General features: G+C 46.8%; 15 non-coding genes across 15 annotated transcripts; all 15 read left to right on the forward strand.

The window, feature by feature from the left end:
• Positions 1-910: 910 nt before the first annotated feature.
• On the forward strand, positions 911-1,101 carry LOC142270594 (U2 spliceosomal RNA). Its single transcript, XR_012735852.1, has one exon. It is a non-coding gene; the product is annotated as a U2 spliceosomal RNA (small nuclear RNA).
• A 1,117-nt stretch (positions 1,102-2,218) lies between these two features.
• LOC142270595 (U2 spliceosomal RNA) lies at positions 2,219-2,409 on the forward strand. The gene has a single exon (XR_012735853.1). It is a non-coding gene; the product is annotated as a U2 spliceosomal RNA (small nuclear RNA).
• A 1,117-nt stretch (positions 2,410-3,526) lies between these two features.
• LOC142270596 (U2 spliceosomal RNA) lies at positions 3,527-3,717 on the forward strand. The gene has a single exon (XR_012735854.1). It is a non-coding gene; the product is annotated as a U2 spliceosomal RNA (small nuclear RNA).
• Positions 3,718-4,834: 1,117 nt separating this feature from the next.
• On the forward strand, positions 4,835-5,025 carry LOC142270597 (U2 spliceosomal RNA). Its single transcript, XR_012735855.1, has one exon. It is a non-coding gene; the product is annotated as a U2 spliceosomal RNA (small nuclear RNA).
• A 1,117-nt stretch (positions 5,026-6,142) lies between these two features.
• On the forward strand, positions 6,143-6,333 carry LOC142270599 (U2 spliceosomal RNA). The gene has a single exon (XR_012735857.1). It is a non-coding gene; the product is annotated as a U2 spliceosomal RNA (small nuclear RNA).
• Positions 6,334-7,450: 1,117 nt separating this feature from the next.
• Positions 7,451-7,641, forward strand: LOC142270600 (U2 spliceosomal RNA). Its single transcript, XR_012735858.1, has one exon. It is a non-coding gene; the product is annotated as a U2 spliceosomal RNA (small nuclear RNA).
• Positions 7,642-8,758: 1,117 nt separating this feature from the next.
• LOC142270601 (U2 spliceosomal RNA) lies at positions 8,759-8,949 on the forward strand. Its single transcript, XR_012735859.1, has one exon. It is a non-coding gene; the product is annotated as a U2 spliceosomal RNA (small nuclear RNA).
• Positions 8,950-10,066: 1,117 nt separating this feature from the next.
• On the forward strand, positions 10,067-10,257 carry LOC142270603 (U2 spliceosomal RNA). The gene has a single exon (XR_012735860.1). It is a non-coding gene; the product is annotated as a U2 spliceosomal RNA (small nuclear RNA).
• A 1,322-nt stretch (positions 10,258-11,579) lies between these two features.
• LOC142270550 (U2 spliceosomal RNA) lies at positions 11,580-11,764 on the forward strand. The gene has a single exon (XR_012735813.1). It is a non-coding gene; the product is annotated as a U2 spliceosomal RNA (small nuclear RNA).
• Positions 11,765-12,881: 1,117 nt separating this feature from the next.
• Positions 12,882-13,072, forward strand: LOC142270604 (U2 spliceosomal RNA). The gene has a single exon (XR_012735861.1). It is a non-coding gene; the product is annotated as a U2 spliceosomal RNA (small nuclear RNA).
• Positions 13,073-14,189: 1,117 nt separating this feature from the next.
• On the forward strand, positions 14,190-14,380 carry LOC142270531 (U2 spliceosomal RNA). The gene has a single exon (XR_012735796.1). It is a non-coding gene; the product is annotated as a U2 spliceosomal RNA (small nuclear RNA).
• Positions 14,381-15,497: 1,117 nt separating this feature from the next.
• LOC142270532 (U2 spliceosomal RNA) lies at positions 15,498-15,688 on the forward strand. Its single transcript, XR_012735797.1, has one exon. It is a non-coding gene; the product is annotated as a U2 spliceosomal RNA (small nuclear RNA).
• Positions 15,689-16,805: 1,117 nt separating this feature from the next.
• LOC142270533 (U2 spliceosomal RNA) lies at positions 16,806-16,996 on the forward strand. Its single transcript, XR_012735798.1, has one exon. It is a non-coding gene; the product is annotated as a U2 spliceosomal RNA (small nuclear RNA).
• Positions 16,997-18,113: 1,117 nt separating this feature from the next.
• On the forward strand, positions 18,114-18,304 carry LOC142270534 (U2 spliceosomal RNA). Its single transcript, XR_012735799.1, has one exon. It is a non-coding gene; the product is annotated as a U2 spliceosomal RNA (small nuclear RNA).
• Positions 18,305-19,421: 1,117 nt separating this feature from the next.
• On the forward strand, positions 19,422-19,612 carry LOC142270535 (U2 spliceosomal RNA). Its single transcript, XR_012735800.1, has one exon. It is a non-coding gene; the product is annotated as a U2 spliceosomal RNA (small nuclear RNA).
• The last annotated feature ends 254 nt before the right edge of the window (positions 19,613-19,866 follow it).

Consider the following 19,866-nt stretch of genomic DNA (forward strand, 5'->3'; position numbering starts at 1 on the left):
AATAGATCCCTTTTGGACAAAGTGGAGTCAGATGCTGCAGTGACCACAGGTGTGAGAGGATCTACAATTGGCATCTGGTGTTATCTCTCTGCTTCCACTCCAAATAAAGTTACCTGTTGTTACCTGAACGTCAAATACTAAGAATGGGCGGCCTATGAAAGAATTAGTACTTTCATTAAGTATACTAAACCGGCTAATTGGGAATAGACAAACTGTAAAAAGCCCTCTGAGAAAGCCCCTCTCTAACCTTTGTTAGTAAGCTTTTCTGTAGCCTGCCTGTTGATGTATTTTCGGTTTGAACAGTGCACAACATGAAGAGACGGAACACTGGCGGCTTGTCACAATGCCCCCCGATGACATCACAATAGCGCTGCTGCCTAGAAAACAAGCTGCGCAGAAGAAGTTGTTCTTTGGGTGGGAGGGTGGGCTAGTGGAAGGAGGGGGCAATCTCTTTTTTTCCTGGGTGGTAGGGGGATGACAGGAGAAGGGAAGCGGGTGGTGAGAAAGGTACAGAGGGCAGGGTTTGGGGGCTGGGAAGGAAAGGGAAAAGATTAGGGTTTGGGGATGATGAAAGGGCTTTCTACGGGTAAGGATGGCAAAGGGTGGCAGTGACGGAAAGTCAGGCAACCTGTCCTGTCCGTCTTTTTGTATCGTGAATTGGAAAGACTGCAAGGGGGAGGGGAGTTGCTTGCGCCCTAAAGGAGGAGTTATTCAGATTCATTGCAGTGGGCGGCGGCTGCAAAACGCACCATTCTTCTTGTTTTTGCTCTGCAAAGCAGCCTTTTCAAGGGTTGGCTTGGGTGACAAAATGTCTTGTGTAGGCGTGGGTTTGTCTCCCTCTCGCTCTCTCTCCCTAAGATGTGTCCGGCATAGGCCAGGGTGCCACTCGAGGCCCAAACCAATTCTGGTTATCGCTTCTCGGCCTTTTGGCTAAGATCAAGTGTAGTATCTGTTCTTATCAGTTTAATATCTGATACGTCCCCTATCTGGGGACCATATATTAAATGGATTTTTAGAACAGGGAGATGGAAAAAGAGCTTGCTCTGTCCACTCCACGCATTGACCTGGTATTGCAGTACCTCCAGGAACGGTGCACCCCTTCTTAACCCAGTTTCCAAAAGCAGAACTCGATTCACCTGATTCATATTAGCCCGATTAGCGAATTGAAATGAATTTTTATCTAACACACTTTTTACTTGCTTTATTCATCCAAATAGCAAACTCATCACCACTCAACTTCACCAACTCTGCTATGTCCCGTGCAGTATCTTGTTGTCAGTCTAATCTAGATCATGTTTAATTGAATGGAATAGATCCCTTTTGGACAAAGTGGAGTCAGATGCTGCAGTGACCACAGGTGTGAGAGGATCTACAATTGGCATCTGGTGTTATCTCTCTGCTTCCACTCCAAATAAAGTTACCTGTTGTTACCTGAACGTCAAATACTAAGAATGGGCGGCCTATGAAAGAATTAGTACTTTCATTAAGTATACTAAACCGGCTAATTGGGAATAGACAAACTGTAAAAAGCCCTCTGAGAAAGCCCCTCTCTAACCTTTGTTAGTAAGCTTTTCTGTAGCCTGCCTGTTGATGTATTTTCGGTTTGAACAGTGCACAACATGAAGAGACGGAACACTGGCGGCTTGTCACAATGCCCCCCGATGACATCACAATAGCGCTGCTGCCTAGAAAACAAGCTGCGCAGAAGAAGTTGTTCTTTGGGTGGAAGGGTGGGCTAGTGGAAGGAGGGGGCAATCTCTTTTTTTCCCGGGTGGTAGGGGGATGACAGGAGAAGGGAAGCGGGTGGTGAGAAAGGTACAGAGGGCAGGGTTTGGGGGCTGGGAAGGAAAGGGAAAAGATTAGGGTTTGGGGATGATGAAAGGGCTTTCTACGGGTAAGGATGGCAAAGGGTGGCAGTGACGGAAAGTCAGGCAACCTGTCCTGTCCGTCTTTTTGTATCGTGAATTGGAAAGACTGCAAGGGGGAGGGGAGTTGCTTGCGCCCTAAAGGAGGAGTTATTCAGATTCATTGCAGTGGGCGGCGGCTGCAAAACGCACCATTCTTCTTGTTTTTGCTCTGCAAAGCAGCCTTTTCAAGGGTTGGCTTGGGTGACAAAATGTCTTGTGTAGGCGTGGGTTTGTCTCCCTCTCGCTCTCTCTCCCTAAGATGTGTCCGGCATAGGCCAGGGTGCCACTCGAGGCCCAAACCAATTCTGGTTATCGCTTCTCGGCCTTTTGGCTAAGATCAAGTGTAGTATCTGTTCTTATCAGTTTAATATCTGATACGTCCCCTATCTGGGGACCATATATTAAATGGATTTTTAGAACAGGGAGATGGAAAAAGAGCTTGCTCTGTCCACTCCACGCATTGACCTGGTATTGCAGTACCTCCAGGAACGGTGCACCCCTTCTTAACCCAGTTTCCAAAAGCAGAACTCGATTCACCTGATTCATATTAGCCCGATTAGCGAATTGAAATGAATTTTTATCTAACACACTTTTTACTTGCTTTATTCATCCAAATAGCAAACTCATCACCACTCAACTTCACCAACTCTGCTATGTCCCGTGCAGTATCTTGTTGTCAGTCTAATCTAGATCATGTGTAATTGAATGGAATAGATCCCTTTTGGACAAAGTGGAGTCAGATGCTGCAGTGACCACAGGTGTGAGAGGATCTACAATTGGCATCTGGTGTTATCTCTCTGCTTCCACTCCAAATAAAGTTACCTGTTGTTACCTGAACGTCAAATACTAAGAATGGGCGGCCTATGAAAGAATTAGTACTTTCATTAAGTATACTAAACCGGCTAATTGGGAATAGACAAACTGTAAAAAGCCCTCTGAGAAAGCCCCTCTCTAACCTTTATTAGTAAGCTTTTCTGTAGCCTGCCTGTTGATGTATTTTCGGTTTGAACAGTGCACAACATGAAGAGACGGAACACTGGCGGCTTGTCACAATGCCCCCCGATGACATCACAATAGCGCTGCTGCCTAGAAAACAAGCTGCGCAGAAGAAGTTGTTCTTTGGGTGGGAGGGTGGGCTAGTGGAAGGAGGGGGCAATCTCTTTTTTTCCCGGGTGGTAGGGGGATGACAGGAGAAGGGAAGCGGGTGGTGAGAAAGGTACAGAGGGCAGGGTTTGGGGGCTGGGAAGGAAAGGGAAAAGATTAGGGTTTGGGGATGATGAAAGGGCTTTCTACGGGTAAGGATGGCAAAGGGTGGCAGTGACGGAAAGTCAGGCAACCTGTCCTGTCCGTCTTTTTGTATCGTGAATTGGAAAGACTGCAAGGGGGAGGGGAGTTGCTTGCGCCCTAAAGGAGGAGTTATTCAGATTCATTGCAGTGGGCGGCGGCTGCAAAACGCACCATTCTTCTTGTTTTTGCTCTGCAAAGCAGCCTTTTCAAGGGTTGGCTTGGGTGACAAAATGTCTTGTGTAGGCGTGGGTTTGTCTCCCTCTCGCTCTCTCTCCCTAAGATGTGTCCGGCATAGGCCAGGGTGCCACTCGAGGCCCAAACCAATTCTGGTTATCGCTTCTCGGCCTTTTGGCTAAGATCAAGTGTAGTATCTGTTCTTATCAGTTTAATATCTGATACGTCCCCTATCTGGGGACCATATATTAAATGGATTTTTAGAACAGGGAGATGGAAAAAGAGCTTGCTCTGTCCACTCCACGCATTGACCTGGTATTGCAGTACCTCCAGGAACGGTGCACCCCTTCTTAACCCAGTTTCCAAAAGCAGAACTCGATTCACCTGATTCATATTAGCCCGATTAGCGAATTGAAATGAATTTTTATCTAACACACTTTTTACTTGCTTTATTCATCCAAATAGCAAACTCATCACCACTCAACTTCACCAACTCTGCTATGTCCCGTGCAGTATCTTGTTGTCAGTCTAATCTAGATCATGTGTAATTGAATGGAATAGATCCCTTTTGGACAAAGTGGAGTCAGATGCTGCAGTGACCACAGGTGTGAGAGGATCTACAATTGGCATCTGGTGTTATCTCTCTGCTTCCACTCCAAATAAAGTTACCTGTTGTTACCTGAACGTCAAATACTAAGAATGGGCGGCCTATGAAAGAATTAGTACTTTCATTAAGTATACTAAACCGGCTAATTGGGAATAGACAAACTGTAAAAAGCCCTCTGAGAAAGCCCCTCTCTAACCTTTGTTAGTAAGCTTTTCTGTAGCCTGCCTGTTGATGTATTTTCGGTTTGAACAGTGCACAACATGAAGAGACGGAACACTGGCGGCTTGTCACAATGCCCCCCGATGACATCACAATAGCGCTGCTGCCTAGAAAACAAGCTGCTCAGAAGAAGTTGTTCTTTGGGTGGGAGGGTGGGCTAGTGGAAGGAGGGGGCAATCTCTTTTTTTCCCGGGTGGTAGGGGGATGACAGGAGAAGGGAAGCGGGTGGTGAGAAAGGTACAGAGGGCAGGGTTTGGGGGCTGGGAAGGAAAGGGAAAAGATTAGGGTTTGGGGATGATGAAAGGGCTTTCTACGGGTAAGGATGGCAAAGGGTGGCAGTGACGGAAAGTCAGGCAACCTGTCCTGTCCGTCTTTTTGTATCGTGAATTGGAAAGACTGCAAGGGGGAGGGGAGTTGCTTGCGCCCTAAAGGAGGAGTTATTCAGATTCATTGCAGTGGGCGGCGGCTGCAAAACGCACCATTCTTCTTGTTTTTGCTCTGCAAAGCAGCCTTTTCAAGGGTTGGCTTGGGTGACAAAATGTCTTGTGTAGGCGTGGGTTTGTCTCCCTCTCGCTCTCTCTCCCTAAGATGTGTCCGGCATAGGCCAGGGTGCCACTCGAGGCCCAAACCAATTCTGGTTATCGCTTCTCGGCCTTTTGGCTAAGATCAAGTGTAGTATCTGTTCTTATCAGTTTAATATCTGATACGTCCCCTATCTGGGGACCATATATTAAATGGATTTTTAGAACAGGGAGATGGAAAAAGAGCTTGCTCTGTCCACTCCACGCATTGACCTGGTATTGCAGTACCTCCAGGAACGGTGCACCCCTTCTTAACCCAGTTTCCAAAAGCAGAACTCGATTCACCTGATTCATATTAGCCCGATTAGCGAATTGAAATGAATTTTTATCTAACACACTTTTTACTTGCTTTATTCATCCAAATAGCAAACTCATCACCACTCAACTTCACCAACTCTGCTATGTCCCGTGCAGTATCTTGTTGTCAGTCTAATCTAGATCATGTGTAATTGAATGGAATAGATCCCTTTTGGACAAAGTGGAGTCAGATGCTGCAGTGACCACAGGTGTGAGAGGATCTACAATTGGCATCTGGTGTTATCTCTCTGCTTCCACTCCAAATAAAGTTACCTGTTGTTACCTGAACGTCAAATACTAAGAATGGGCGGCCTATGAAAGAATTAGTACTTTCATTAAGTATACTAAACCGGCTAATTGGGAATAGACAAACTGTAAAAAGCCCTCTGAGAAAGCCCCTCTCTAACCTTTGTTAGTAAGCTTTTCTGTAGCCTGCCTGTTGATGTATTTTCGGTTTGAACAGTGCACAACATGAAGAGACGGAACACTGGCGGCTTGTCACAATGCCCCCCGATGACATCACAATAGCGCTGCTGCCTAGAAAACAAGCTGCGCAGAAGAAGTTGTTCTTTGGGTGGGAGGGTGGGCTAGTGGAAGGAGGGGGCAATCTCTTTTTTTCCCGGGTGGTAGGGGGATGACAGGAGAAGGGAAGCGGGTGGTGAGAAAGGTACAGAGGGCAGGGTTTGGGGGCTGGGAAGGAAAGGGAAAAGATTAGGGTTTGGGGATGATGAAAGGGCTTTCTACGGGTAAGGATGGCAAAGGGTGGCAGTGACGGAAAGTCAGGCAACCTGTCCTGTCCGTCTTTTTGTATCGTGAATTGGAAAGACTGCAAGGGGGAGGGGAGTTGCTTGCGCCCTAAAGGAGGAGTTATTCAGATTCATTGCAGTGGGCGGCGGCTGCAAAACGCACCATTCTTCTTGTTTTTGCTCTGCAAAGCAGCCTTTTCAAGGGTTGGCTTGGGTGACAAAATGTCTTGTGTAGGCGTGGGTTTGTCTCCCTCTCGCTCTCTCTCCCTAAGATGTGTCCGGCATAGGCCAGGGTGCCACTCGAGGCCCAAACCAATTCTGGTTATCGCTTCTCGGCCTTTTGGCTAAGATCAAGTGTAGTATCTGTTCTTATCAGTTTAATATCTGATACGTCCCCTATCTGGGGACCATATATTAAATGGATTTTTAGAACAGGGAGATGGAAAAAGAGCTTGCTCTGTCCACTCCACGCATTGACCTGGTATTGCAGTACCTCCAGGAACGGTGCACCCCTTCTTAACCCAGTTTCCAAAAGCAGAACTCGATTCACCTGATTCATATTAGCCCGATTAGCGAATTGAAATGAATTTTTATCTAACACACTTTTTACTTGCTTTATTCATCCAAATAGCAAACTCATCACCACTCAACTTCACCAACTCTGCTATGTCCCGTGCAGTATCTTGTTGTCAGTCTAATCTAGATCATGTGTAATTGAATGGAATAGATCCCTTTTGGACAAAGTGGAGTCAGATGCTGCAGTGACCACAGGTGTGAGAGGATCTACAATTGGCATCTGGTGTTATCTCTCTGCTTCCACTCCAAATAAAGTTACCTGTTGTTACCTGAACGTCAAATACTAAGAATGGGCGGCCTATGAAAGAATTAGTACTTTCATTAAGTATACTAAACCGGCTAATTGGGAATAGACAAACTGTAAAAAGCCCTCTGAGAAAGCCCCTCTCTAACCTTTGTTAGTAAGCTTTTCTGTAGCCTGCCTGTTGATGTATTTTCGGTTTGAACAGTGCACAACATGAAGAGACGGAACACTGGCGGCTTGTCACAATGCCCCCCGATGACATCACAATAGCGCTGCTGCCTAGAAAACAAGCTGCGCAGAAGAAGTTGTTCTTTGGGTGGGAGGGTGGGCTAGTGGAAGGAGGGGGCAATCTCTTTTTTTCCCGGGTGGTAGGGGGATGACAGGAGAAGGGAAGCGGGTGGTGAGAAAGGTACAGAGGGCAGGGTTTGGGGGCTGGGAAGGAAAGGGAAAAGATTAGGGTTTGGGGATGATGAAAGGGCTTTCTACGGGTAAGGATGGCAAAGGGTGGCAGTGACGGAAAGTCAGGCAACCTGTCCTGTCCGTCTTTTTGTATCGTGAATTGGAAAGACTGCAAGGGGGAGGGGAGTTGCTTGCGCCCTAAAGGAGGAGTTATTCAGATTCATTGCAGTGGGCGGCGGCTGCAAAACGCACCATTCTTCTTGTTTTTGCTCTGCAAAGCAGCCTTTTCAAGGGTTGGCTTGGGTGACAAAATGTCTTGTGTAGGCGTGGGTTTGTCTCCCTCTCGCTCTCTCTCCCTAAGATGTGTCCGGCATAGGCCAGGGTGCCACTCGAGGCCCAAACCAATTCTGGTTATCGCTTCTCGGCCTTTTGGCTAAGATCAAGTGTAGTATCTGTTCTTATCAGTTTAATATCTGATACGTCCCCTATCTGGGGACCATATATTAAATGGATTTTTAGAACAGGGAGATGGAAAAAGAGCTTGCTCTGTCCACTCCACGCATTGACCTGGTATTGCAGTACCTCCAGGAACGGTGCACCCCTTCTTAACCCAGTTTCCAAAAGCAGAACTCGATTCACCTGATTCATATTAGCCCGATTAGCGAATTGAAATGAATTTTTATCTAACACACTTTTTACTTGCTTTATTCATCCAAATAGCAAACTCATCACCACTCAACTTCACCAACTCTGCTATGTCCCGTGCAGTATCTTGTTGTCAGTCTAATCTAGATCATGTGTAATTGAATGGAATAGATCCCTTTTGGACAAAGTGGAGTCAGATGCTGCAGTGACCACAGGTGTGAGAGGATCTACAATTGGCATCTGGTGTTATCTCTCTGCTTCCACTCCAAATAAAGTTACCTGTTGTTACCTGAACGTCAAATACTAAGAATGGGCGGCCTATGAAAGAATTAGTACTTTCATTAAGTATACTAAACCGGCTAATTGGGAATAGACAAACTGTAAAAAGCCCTCTGAGAAAGCCCCTCTCTAACCTTTGTTAGTAAGCTTTTCTGTAGCCTGCCTGTTGATGTATTTTCGGTTTGAACAGTGCACAACATGAAGAGACGGAACACTGGCGGCTTGTCACAATGCCCCCCGATGACATCACAATAGCGCTGCTGCCTAGAAAACAAGCTGCGCAGAAGAAGTTGTTCTTTGGGTGGGAGGGTGGGCTAGTGGAAGGAGGGGGCAATCTCTTTTTTTCCCGGGTGGTAGGGGGATGACAGGAGAAGGGAAGCGGGTGGTGAGAAAGGTACAGAGGGCAGGGTTTGGGGGCTGGGAAGGAAAGGGAAAAGATTAGGGTTTGGGGATGATGAAAGGGCTTTCTACGGGTAAGGATGGCAAAGGGTGGCAGTGACGGAAAGTCAGGCAACCTGTCCTGTCCGTCTTTTTGTATCGTGAATTGGAAAGACTGCAAGGGGGAGGGGAGTTGCTTGCGCCCTAAAGGAGGAGTTATTCAGATTCATTGCAGTGGGCGGCGGCTGCAAAACGCACCATTCTTCTTGTTTTTGCTCTGCAAAGCAGCCTTTTCAAGGGTTGGCTTGGGTGACAAAATGTCTTGTGTAGGCGTGGGTTTGTCTCCCTCTCGCTCTCTCTCCCTAAGATGTGTCCGGCATAGGCCAGGGTGCCACTCGAGGCCCAAACCAATTCTGGTTATCGCTTCTCGGCCTTTTGGCTAAGATCAAGTGTAGTATCTGTTCTTATCAGTTTAATATCTGATACGTCCCCTATCTGGGGACCATATATTAAATGGATTTTTAGAACAGGGAGATGGAAAAAGAGCTTGCTCTGTCCACTCCACGCATTGACCTGGTATTGCAGTACCTCCAGGAACGGTGCACCCCTTCTTAACCCAGTTTCCAAAAGCAGAACTCGATTCACCTGATTCATATTAGCCCGATTAGCGAATTGAAATGAATTTTTATCTAACACACTTTTTACTTGCTTTATTCATCCAAATAGCAAACTCATCACCACTCAACTTCACCAACTCTGCTATGTCCCGTGCAGTATCTTGTTGTCAGTCTAATCTAGATCATGTGTAATTGAATGGAATAGATCCCTTTTGGACAAAGTGGAGTCAGATGCTGCAGTGACCACAGGTGTGAGAGGATCTACAATTGGCATCTGGTGTTATCTCTCTGCTTCCACTCCAAATAAAGTTACCTGTTGTTACCTGAACGTCAAATACTAAGAATGGGCGGCCTATGAAAGAATTAGTACTTTCATTAAGTATACTAAACCGGCTAATTGGGAATAGACAAACTGTAAAAAGCCCTCTGAGAAAGCCCCTCTCTAACCTTTGTTAGTAAGCTTTTCTGTAGCCTGCCTGTTGATGTATTTTCGGTTTGAACAGTGCACAACATGAAGAGACGGAACACTGGCGGCTTGTCACAATGCCCCCCGATGACATCACAATAGCGCTGCTGCCTAGAAAACAAGCTGCGCAGAAGAAGTTGTTCTTTGGGTGGGAGGGTGGGCTAGTGGAAGGAGGGGGCAATCTCTTTTTTTCCCGGGTGGTAGGGGGATGACAGGAGAAGGGAAGCGGGTGGTGAGAAAGGTACAGAGGGCAGGGTTTGGGGGCTGGGAAGGAAAGGGAAAAGATTAGGGTTTGGGGATGATGAAAGGGCTTTCTACGGGTAAGGATGGCAAAGGGTGGCAGTGACGGAAAGTCAGGCAACCTGTCCTGTCCGTCTTTTTGTATCGTGAATTGGAAAGACTGCAAGGGGGAAGGGAGTTGCTTGCGCCCTAAAGGAGGAGTTATTCAGATTCATTGCAGTGGGCGGCGGCTGCAAAACGCACCATTCTTCTTGTTTTTGCTCTGCAAAGCAGCCTTTTCAAGGGTTGGCTTGGGTGACAAAATGTCTTGTGTAGGCGTGGGTTTGTCTCCCTCTCGCTCTCTCTCCCTAAGATGTGTCCGGCATAGGCCAGGGTGCCACTCGAGGCCCAAACCAATTCTGGTTATCGCTTCTCGGCCTTTTGGCTAAGATCAAGTGTAGTATCTGTTCTTATCAGTTTAATATCTGATACGTCCCCTATCTGGGGACCATATATTAAATGGATTTTTAGAACAGGGAGATGGAAAAAGAGCTTGCTCTGTCCACTCCACGCATTGACCTGGTATTGCAGTACCTCCAGGAACGGTGCACCCCTTCTTAACCCAGTTTCCAAAAGCAGAACTCGATTCACCTGATTCATATTAGCCCGATTAGCGAATTGAAATGAATTTTTATCTAACACACTTTTTACTTGCTTTATTCATCCAAATAGCAAACTCATCACCACTCAACTTCACCAACTCTGCTATGTCCCGTGCAGTATCTTGTTGTCAGTCTAATCTAGATCATGTGTAATTGAATGGAATAGATCCCTTTTGGACAAAGTGGAGTCAGATGCTGCAGTGACCACAGGTGTGAGAGGATCTACAATTGGCATCTGGTGTTATCTCTCTGCTTCCACTCCAAATAAAGTTACCTGTTGTTACCTGAACGTCAAATACTAAGAATGGGCGGCCTATGAAAGAATTAGTACTTTCATTAAGTATACTAAACCGGCTAATTGGGAATAGACAAACTGTAAAAAGCCCTCTGAGAAAGCCCCTCTCTAACCTTTGTTAGTAAGCTTTTCTGTAGCCTGCCTGTTGATGTATTTTCGGTTTGAACAGTGCACAACATGAAGAGACGGAACACTGGCGGCTTGTCACAATGCCCCCCGATGACATCACAATAGCGCTGCTGCCTAGAAAACAAGCTGCGCAGAAGAAGTTGTTCTTTGGGTGGGAGGGTGGGCTAGTGGAAGGAGGGGGCAATCTCTTTTTTTCCCGGGTGGTAGGGGGATGACAGGAGAAGGGAAGCGGGTGGTGAGAAAGGTACAGAGGGCAGGGTTTGGGGGCTGGGAAGGAAAGGGAAAAGATTAGGGTTTGGGGATGATGAAAGGGCTTTCTACGGGTAAGGATGGCAAAGGGTGGCAGTGACGGAAAGTCAGGCAACCTGTCCTGTCCGTCTTTTTGTATCGTGAATTGGAAAGACTGCAAGGGGGAGGGGAGTTGCTTGCGCCCTAAAGGAGGAGTTATTCAGATTCATTGCAGTGGGCGGCGGCTGCAAAACGCACCATTCTTCTTGTTTTTGCTCTGCAAAGCAGCCTTTTCAAGGGTTGGCTTGGGTGACAAAATGTCTTGTGTAGGCGTGGGTTTGTCTCCCTCTCGCTCTCTCTCCCTAAGATGTGTCCGGCATAGGCCAGGGTGCCACTCGAGGCCCAAACCAATTCTGGTTATCGCTTCTCGGCCTTTTGGCTAAGATCAAGTGTAGTCCCTTCATTGGGTTTGCCTTGGTCTTGGCTGGGAGGGGCCCGGGCTTGCACAACCGCCGGCCTCGGGGATTGTTGCGCCTTTTGGTGCTTACGTCCCCTTATGGCTGGTGGTTCCTGGGCTCGGGAGGCGATCACCTGCGGCACTGCGCTTTTGGGTGGTGGCCGATGACCGTTTTCTGAAATTTGCGGATGAAATCTCATCTGTTCTTATCAGTTTAATATCTGATACGTCCCCTATCTGGGGACCATATATTAAATGGATTTTTAGAACAGGGAGATGGAAAAAGAGCTTGCTCTGTCCACTCCACGCATTGACCTGGTATTGCAGTACCTCCAGGAACGGTGCACCCCTTCTTAACCCAGTTTCCAAAAGCAGAACTCGATTCACCTGATTCATATTAGCCCGATTAGCGAATTGAAATGAATTTTTATCTAACACACTTTTTACTTGCTTTATTCATCCAAATAGCAAACTCATCACCACTCAACTTCACCAACTCTGCTATGTCCCGTGCAGTATCTTGTTGTCAGTCTAATCTAGATCATGTGTAATTGAATGGAATAGATCCCTTTTGGACAAAGTGGAGTCAGATGCTGCAGTGACCACAGGTGTGAGAGGATCTACAATTGGCATCTGGTGTTATCTCTCTGCTTCCACTCCAAATAAAGTTACCTGTTGTTACCTGAACGTCAAATACTAAGAATGGGCGGCCTATGAAAGAATTAGTACTTTCATTAAGTATACTAAACCGGCTAATTGGGAATAGACAAACTGTAAAAAGCCCTCTGAGAAAGCCCCTCTCTAACCTTTGTTAGTAAGCTTTTCTGTAGCCTGCCTGTTGATGTATTTTCGGTTTGAACAGTGCACAACATGAAGAGACGGAACACTGGCGGCTTGTCACAATGCCCCCCGATGACATCACAATAGCGCTGCTGCCTAGAAAACAAGCTGCGCAGAAGAAGTTGTTCTTTGGGTGGGAGGGTGGGCTAGTGGAAGGAGGGGGCAATCTCTTTTTTTCCCGGGTGGTAGGGGGATGACAGGAGAAGGGAAGCGGGTGGTGAGAAAGGTACAGAGGGCAGGGTTTGGGGGCTGGGAAGGAAAGGGAAAAGATTAGGGTTTGGGGATGATGAAAGGGCTTTCTACGGGTAAGGATGGCAAAGGGTGGCAGTGACGGAAAGTCAGGCAACCTGTCCTGTCCGTCTTTTTGTATCGTGAATTGGAAAGACTGCAAGGGGGAGGGGAGTTGCTTGCGCCCTAAAGGAGGAGTTATTCAGATTCATTGCAGTGGGCGGCGGCTGCAAAACGCACCATTCTTCTTGTTTTTGCTCTGCAAAGCAGCCTTTTCAAGGGTTGGCTTGGGTGACAAAATGTCTTGTGTAGGCGTGGGTTTGTCTCCCTCTCGCTCTCTCTCCCTAAGATGTGTCCGGCATAGGCCAGGGTGCCACTCGAGGCCCAAACCAATTCTGGTTATCGCTTCTCGGCCTTTTGGCTAAGATCAAGTGTAGTATCTGTTCTTATCAGTTTAATATCTGATACGTCCCCTATCTGGGGACCATATATTAAATGGATTTTTAGAACAGGGAGATGGAAAAAGAGCTTGCTCTGTCCACTCCACGCATTGACCTGGTATTGCAGTACCTCCAGGAACGGTGCACCCCTTCTTAACCCAGTTTCCAAAAGCAGAACTCGATTCACCTGATTCATATTAGCCCGATTAGCGAATTGAAATGAATTTTTATCTAACACACTTTTTACTTGCTTTATTCATCCAAATAGCAAACTCATCACCACTCAACTTCACCAACTCTGCTATGTCCCGTGCAGTATCTTGTTGTCAGTCTAATCTAGATCATGTGTAATTGAATGGAATAGATCCCTTTTGGACAAAGTGGAGTCAGATGCTGCAGTGACCACAGGTGTGAGAGGATCTACAATTGGCATCTGGTGTTATCTCTCTGCTTCCACTCCAAATAAAGTTACCTGTTGTTACCTGAACGTCAAATACTAAGAATGGGCGGCCTATGAAAGAATTAGTACTTTCATTAAGTATACTAAACCGGCTAATTGGGAATAGACAAACTGTAAAAAGCCCTCTGAGAAAGCCCCTCTCTAACCTTTGTTAGTAAGCTTTTCTGTAGCCTGCCTGTTGATGTATTTTCGGTTTGAACAGTGCACAACATGAAGAGACGGAACACTGGCGGCTTGTCACAATGCCCCCCGATGACATCACAATAGCGCTGCTGCCTAGAAAACAAGCTGCGCAGAAGAAGTTGTTCTTTGGGTGGGAGGGTGGGCTAGTGGAAGGAGGGGGCAATCTCTTTTTTTCCCGGGTGGTAGGGGGATGACAGGAGAAGGGAAGCGGGTGGTGAGAAAGGTACAGAGGGCAGGGTTTGGGGGCTGGGAAGGAAAGGGAAAAGATTAGGGTTTGGGGATGATGAAAGGGCTTTCTACGGGTAAGGATGGCAAAGGGTGGCAGTGACGGAAAGTCAGGCAACCTGTCCTGTCCGTCTTTTTGTATCGTGAATTGGAAAGACTGCAAGGGGGAGGGGAGTTGCTTGCGCCCTAAAGGAGGAGTTATTCAGATTCATTGCAGTGGGCGGCGGCTGCAAAACGCACCATTCTTCTTGTTTTTGCTCTGCAAAGCAGCCTTTTCAAGGGTTGGCTTGGGTGACAAAATGTCTTGTGTAGGCGTGGGTTTGTCTCCCTCTCGCTCTCTCTCCCTAAGATGTGTCCGGCATAGGCCAGGGTGCCACTCGAGGCCCAAACCAATTCTGGTTATCGCTTCTCGGCCTTTTGGCTAAGATCAAGTGTAGTATCTGTTCTTATCAGTTTAATATCTGATACGTCCCCTATCTGGGGACCATATATTAAATGGATTTTTAGAACAGGGAGATGGAAAAAGAGCTTGCTCTGTCCACTCCACGCATTGACCTGGTATTGCAGTACCTCCAGGAACGGTGCACCCCTTCTTAACCCAGTTTCCAAAAGCAGAACTCGATTCACCTGATTCATATTAGCCCGATTAGCGAATTGAAATGAATTTTTATCTAACACACTTTTTACTTGCTTTATTCATCCAAATAGCAAACTCATCACCACTCAACTTCACCAACTCTGCTATGTCCCGTGCAGTATCTTGTTGTCAGTCTAATCTAGATCATGTGTAATTGAATGGAATAGATCCCTTTTGGACAAAGTGGAGTCAGATGCTGCAGTGACCACAGGTGTGAGAGGATCTACAATTGGCATCTGGTGTTATCTCTCTGCTTCCACTCCAAATAAAGTTACCTGTTGTTACCTGAACGTCAAATACTAAGAATGGGCGGCCTATGAAAGAATTAGTACTTTCATTAAGTATACTAAACCGGCTAATTGGGAATAGACAAACTGTAAAAAGCCCTCTGAGAAAGCCCCTCTCTAACCTTTGTTAGTAAGCTTTTCTGTAGCCTGCCTGTTGATGTATTTTCGGTTTGAACAGTGCACAACATGAAGAGACGGAACACTGGCGGCTTGTCACAATGCCCCCCGATGACATCACAATAGCGCTGCTGCCTAGAAAACAAGCTGCGCAGAAGAAGTTGTTCTTTGGGTGGGAGGGTGGGCTAGTGGAAGGAGGGGGCAATCTCTTTTTTTCCCGGGTGGTAGGGGGATGACAGGAGAAGGGAAGCGGGTGGTGAGAAAGGTACAGAGGGCAGGGTTTGGGGGCTGGGAAGGAAAGGGAAAAGATTAGGGTTTGGGGATGATGAAAGGGCTTTCTACGGGTAAGGATGGCAAAGGGTGGCAGTGACGGAAAGTCAGGCAACCTGTCCTGTCCGTCTTTTTGTATCGTGAATTGGAAAGACTGCAAGGGGGAGGGGAGTTGCTTGCGCCCTAAAGGAGGAGTTATTCAGATTCATTGCAGTGGGCGGCGGCTGCAAAACGCACCATTCTTCTTGTTTTTGCTCTGCAAAGCAGCCTTTTCAAGGGTTGGCTTGGGTGACAAAATGTCTTGTGTAGGCGTGGGTTTGTCTCCCTCTCGCTCTCTCTCCCTAAGATGTGTCCGGCATAGGCCAGGGTGCCACTCGAGGCCCAAACCAATTCTGGTTATCGCTTCTCGGCCTTTTGGCTAAGATCAAGTGTAGTATCTGTTCTTATCAGTTTAATATCTGATACGTCCCCTATCTGGGGACCATATATTAAATGGATTTTTAGAACAGGGAGATGGAAAAAGAGCTTGCTCTGTCCACTCCACGCATTGACCTGGTATTGCAGTACCTCCAGGAACGGTGCACCCCTTCTTAACCCAGTTTCCAAAAGCAGAACTCGATTCACCTGATTCATATTAGCCCGATTAGCGAATTGAAATGAATTTTTATCTAACACACTTTTTACTTGCTTTATTCATCCAAATAGCAAACTCATCACCACTCAACTTCACCAACTCTGCTATGTCCCGTGCAGTATCTTGTTGTCAGTCTAATCTAGATCATGTGTAATTGAATGGAATAGATCCCTTTTGGACAAAGTGGAGTCAGATGCTGCAGTGACCACAGGTGTGAGAGGATCTACAATTGGCATCTGGTGTTATCTCTCTGCTTCCACTCCAAATAAAGTTACCTGTTGTTACCTGAACGTCAAATACTAAGAATGGGCGGCCTATGAAAGAATTAGTACTTTCATTAAGTATACTAAACCGGCTAATTGGGAATAGACAAACTGTAAAAAGCCCTCTGAGAAAGCCCCTCTCTAACCTTTGTTAGTAAGCTTTTCTGTAGCCTGCCTGTTGATGTATTTTCGGTTTGAACAGTGCACAACATGAAGAGACGGAACACTGGCGGCTTGTCACAATGCCCCCCGATGACATCACAATAGCGCTGCTGCCTAGAAAACAAGCTGCGCAGAAGAAGTTGTTCTTTGGGTGGGAGGGTGGGCTAGTGGAAGGAGGGGGCAATCTCTTTTTTTCCCGGGTGGTAGGGGGATGACAGGAGAAGGGAAGCGGGTGGTGAGAAAGGTACAGAGGGCAGGGTTTGGGGGCTGGGAAGGAAAGGGAAAAGATTAGGGTTTGGGGATGATGAAAGGGCTTTCTACGGGTAAGGATGGCAAAGGGTGGCAGTGACGGAAAGTCAGGCAACCTGTCCTGTCCGTCTTTTTGTATCGTGAATTGGAAAGACTGCAAGGGGGAGGGGAGTTGCTTGCGCCCTAAAGGAGGAGTTATTCAGATTCATTGCAGTGGGCGGCGGCTGCAAAACGCACCATTCTTCTTGTTTTTGCTCTGCAAAGCAGCCTTTTCAAGGGTTGGCTTGGGTGACAAAATGTCTTGTGTAGGCGTGGGTTTGTCTCCCTCTCGCTCTCTCTCCCTAAGATGTGTCCGGCATAGGCCAGGGTGCCACTCGAGGCCCAAACCAATTCTGGTTATCGCTTCTCGGCCTTTTGGCTAAGATCAAGTGTAGTATCTGTTCTTATCAGTTTAATATCTGATACGTCCCCTATCTGGGGACCATATATTAAATGGATTTTTAGAACAGGGAGATGGAAAAAGAGCTTGCTCTGTCCACTCCACGCATTGACCTGGTATTGCAGTACCTCCAGGAACGGTGCACCCCTTCTTAACCCAGTTTCCAAAAGCAGAACTCGATTCACCTGATTCATATTAGCCCGATTAGCGAATTGAAATGAATTTTTATCTAACACACTTTTTACTTGCTTTATTCATCCAAATAGCAAACTCATCACCACTCAACTTCACCAACTCTGCTATGTCCCGTGCAGTATCTTGTTGTCAGTCTAATCTAGATCATGTGTAATTGAATGGAATAGATCCCTTTTGGACAAAGTGGAGTCAGATGCTGCAGTGACCACAGGTGTGAGAGGATCTACAATTGGCATCTGGTGTTATCTCTCTGCTTCCACTCCAAATAAAGTTACCTGTTGTTACCTGAACGTCAAATACTAAGAATGGGCGGCCTATGAAAGAATTAGTACTTTCATTAAGTATACTAAACCGGCTAATTGGGAATAGACAAACTGTAAAAAGCCCTCTGAGAAAGCCCCTCTCTAACCTTTGTTAGTAAGCTTTTCTGTAGCCTGCCTGTTGATGTATTTTCGGTTTGAACAGTGCACAACATGAAGAGACGGAACACTGGCGGCTTGTCACAATGCCCCCCGATGACATCACAATAGCGCTGCTGCCTAGAAAACAAGCTGCGCAGAAGAAGTTGTTCTTTGGGTGGGAGGGTGGGCTAGTGGATGGAGGGGGCAATCTCTTTTTTTCCCGGGTGGTAGGGGGATGACAGGAGAAGGGAAGCGGGTGGTGAGAAAGGTACAGAGGGCAGGGTTTGGGGGCTGGGAAGGAAAGGGAAAAGATTAGGGTTTGGGGATGATGAAAGGGCTTTCTACGGGTAAGGATGGCAAAGGGTGGCAGTGACGGAAAGTCAGGCAACCTGTCCTGTCCGTCTTTTTGTATCGTGAATTGGAAAGACTGCAAGGGGGAGGGGAGTTGCTTGCGCCCTAAAGGAGGAGTTATTCAGATTCATTGCAGTGGGCGGCGGCTGCAAAACGCACCATTCTTCTTGTTTTTGCTCTGCAAAGCAGCCTTTTCAAGGGTTGGCTTGGGTGACAAAATGTCTTGTGTAGGCGTGGGTTTGTCTCCCTCTCGCTCTCTCTCCCTAAGATGTGTCCGGCATAGGCCAGGGTGCCACTCGAGGCCCAAACCAATTCTGGTTATCGCTTCTCGGCCTTTTGGCTAAGATCAAGTGTAGTATCTGTTCTTATCAGTTTAATATCTGATACGTCCCCTATCTGGGGACCATATATTAAATGGATTTTTAGAACAGGGAGATGGAAAAAGAGCTTGCTCTGTCCACTCCACGCATTGACCTGGTATTGCAGTACCTCCAGGAACGGTGCACCCCTTCTTAACCCAGTTTCCAAAAGCAGAACTCGATTCACCTGATTCATATTAGCCCGATTAGCGAATTGAAATGAATTTTTATCTAACACACTTTTTACTTGCTTTATTCATCCAAATAGCAAACTCATCACCACTCAACTTCACCAACTCTGCTATGTCCCGTGCAGTATCTTGTTGTCAGTCTAATCTAGATCATGTGTAATTGAATGGAATAGATCCCTTTTGGACAAAGTGGAGTCAGATGCTGCAGTGACCACAGGTGTGAGAGGATCTACAATTGGCATCTGGTGTTATCTCTCTGCTTCCACTCCAAATAAAGTTACCTGTTGTTACCTGAACGTCAAATACTAAGAATGGGCGGCCTATGAAAGAATTAGTACTTTCATTAAGTATACTAAACCGGCTAATTGGGAATAGACAAACTGTAAAAAGCCCTCTGAGAAAGCCCCTCTCTAACCTTTGTTAGTAAGCTTTTCTGTAGCCTGCCTGTTGATGTATTTTCGGTTTGAACAGTGCACAACATGAAGAGACGGAACACTGGCGGCTTGTCACAATGCCCCCCGATGACATCACAATAGCGCTGCTGCCTAGAAAACAAGCTGCGCAGAAGAAGTTGTTCTTTGGGTGGGAGGGTGGGCTAGTGGAAGGAGGGGGCAATCTCTTTTTTTCCCGGGTGGTAGGGGGATGACAGGAGAAGGGAAGCGGGTGGTGAGAAAGGTACAGAGGGCAGGGTTTGGGGGCTGGGAAGGAAAGGGAAAAGATTAGGGTTTGGGGATGATGAAAGGGCTTTCTACGGGTAAGGATGGCAAAGGGTGGCAGTGACGGAAAGTCAGGCAACCTGTCCTGTCCGTCTTTTTGTATCGTGAATTGGAAAGACTGCAAGGGGGAGGGGAGTTGCTTGCGCCCTAAAGGAGGAGTTATTCAGATTCATTGCAGTGGGCGGCGGCTGCAAAACGCACCATTCTTCTTGTTTTTGCTCTGCAAAGCAGCCTTTTCAAGGGTTGGCTTGGGTGACAAAATGTCTTGTGTAGGCGTGGGTTTGTCTCCCTCTCGCTCTCTCTCCCTAAGATGTGTCCGGCATAGGCCAGGGTGCCACTCGAGGCCCAAACCAATTCTGGTTATCGCTTCTCGGCCTTTTGGCTAAGATCAAGTGTAGTATCTGTTCTTATCAGTTTAATATCTGATACGTCCCCTATCTGGGGACCATATATTAAATGGATTTTTAGAACAGGGAGATGGAAAAAGAGCTTGCTCTGTCCACTCCACGCATTGACCTGGTATTGCAGTACCTCCAGGAACGGTGCACCCCTTCTTAACCCAGTTTCCAAAAGCAGAACTCGATTCACCTGATTCATATTAGCCCGATTAGCGAATTGAAATGAATTTTTATCTAACACACTTTTTACTTGCTTTATTCATCCAAATAGCAAACTCATCACCACTCAACTTCACCAACTCTGCTATGTCCCGTGCAGTATCTTGTTGTCAGTCTAATCTAGATCATGTGTAATTGAATGGAATAGATCCCTTTTGGACAAAGTGGAGTCAGATGCTGCAGTGACCAC

Source organism: Anomaloglossus baeobatrachus, unplaced genomic scaffold (genome assembly GCF_048569485.1).
Source record: "Anomaloglossus baeobatrachus isolate aAnoBae1 unplaced genomic scaffold, aAnoBae1.hap1 Scaffold_3297, whole genome shotgun sequence".
Classification (NCBI taxonomy): Eukaryota; Metazoa; Chordata; class Amphibia; order Anura; family Aromobatidae; genus Anomaloglossus; species Anomaloglossus baeobatrachus.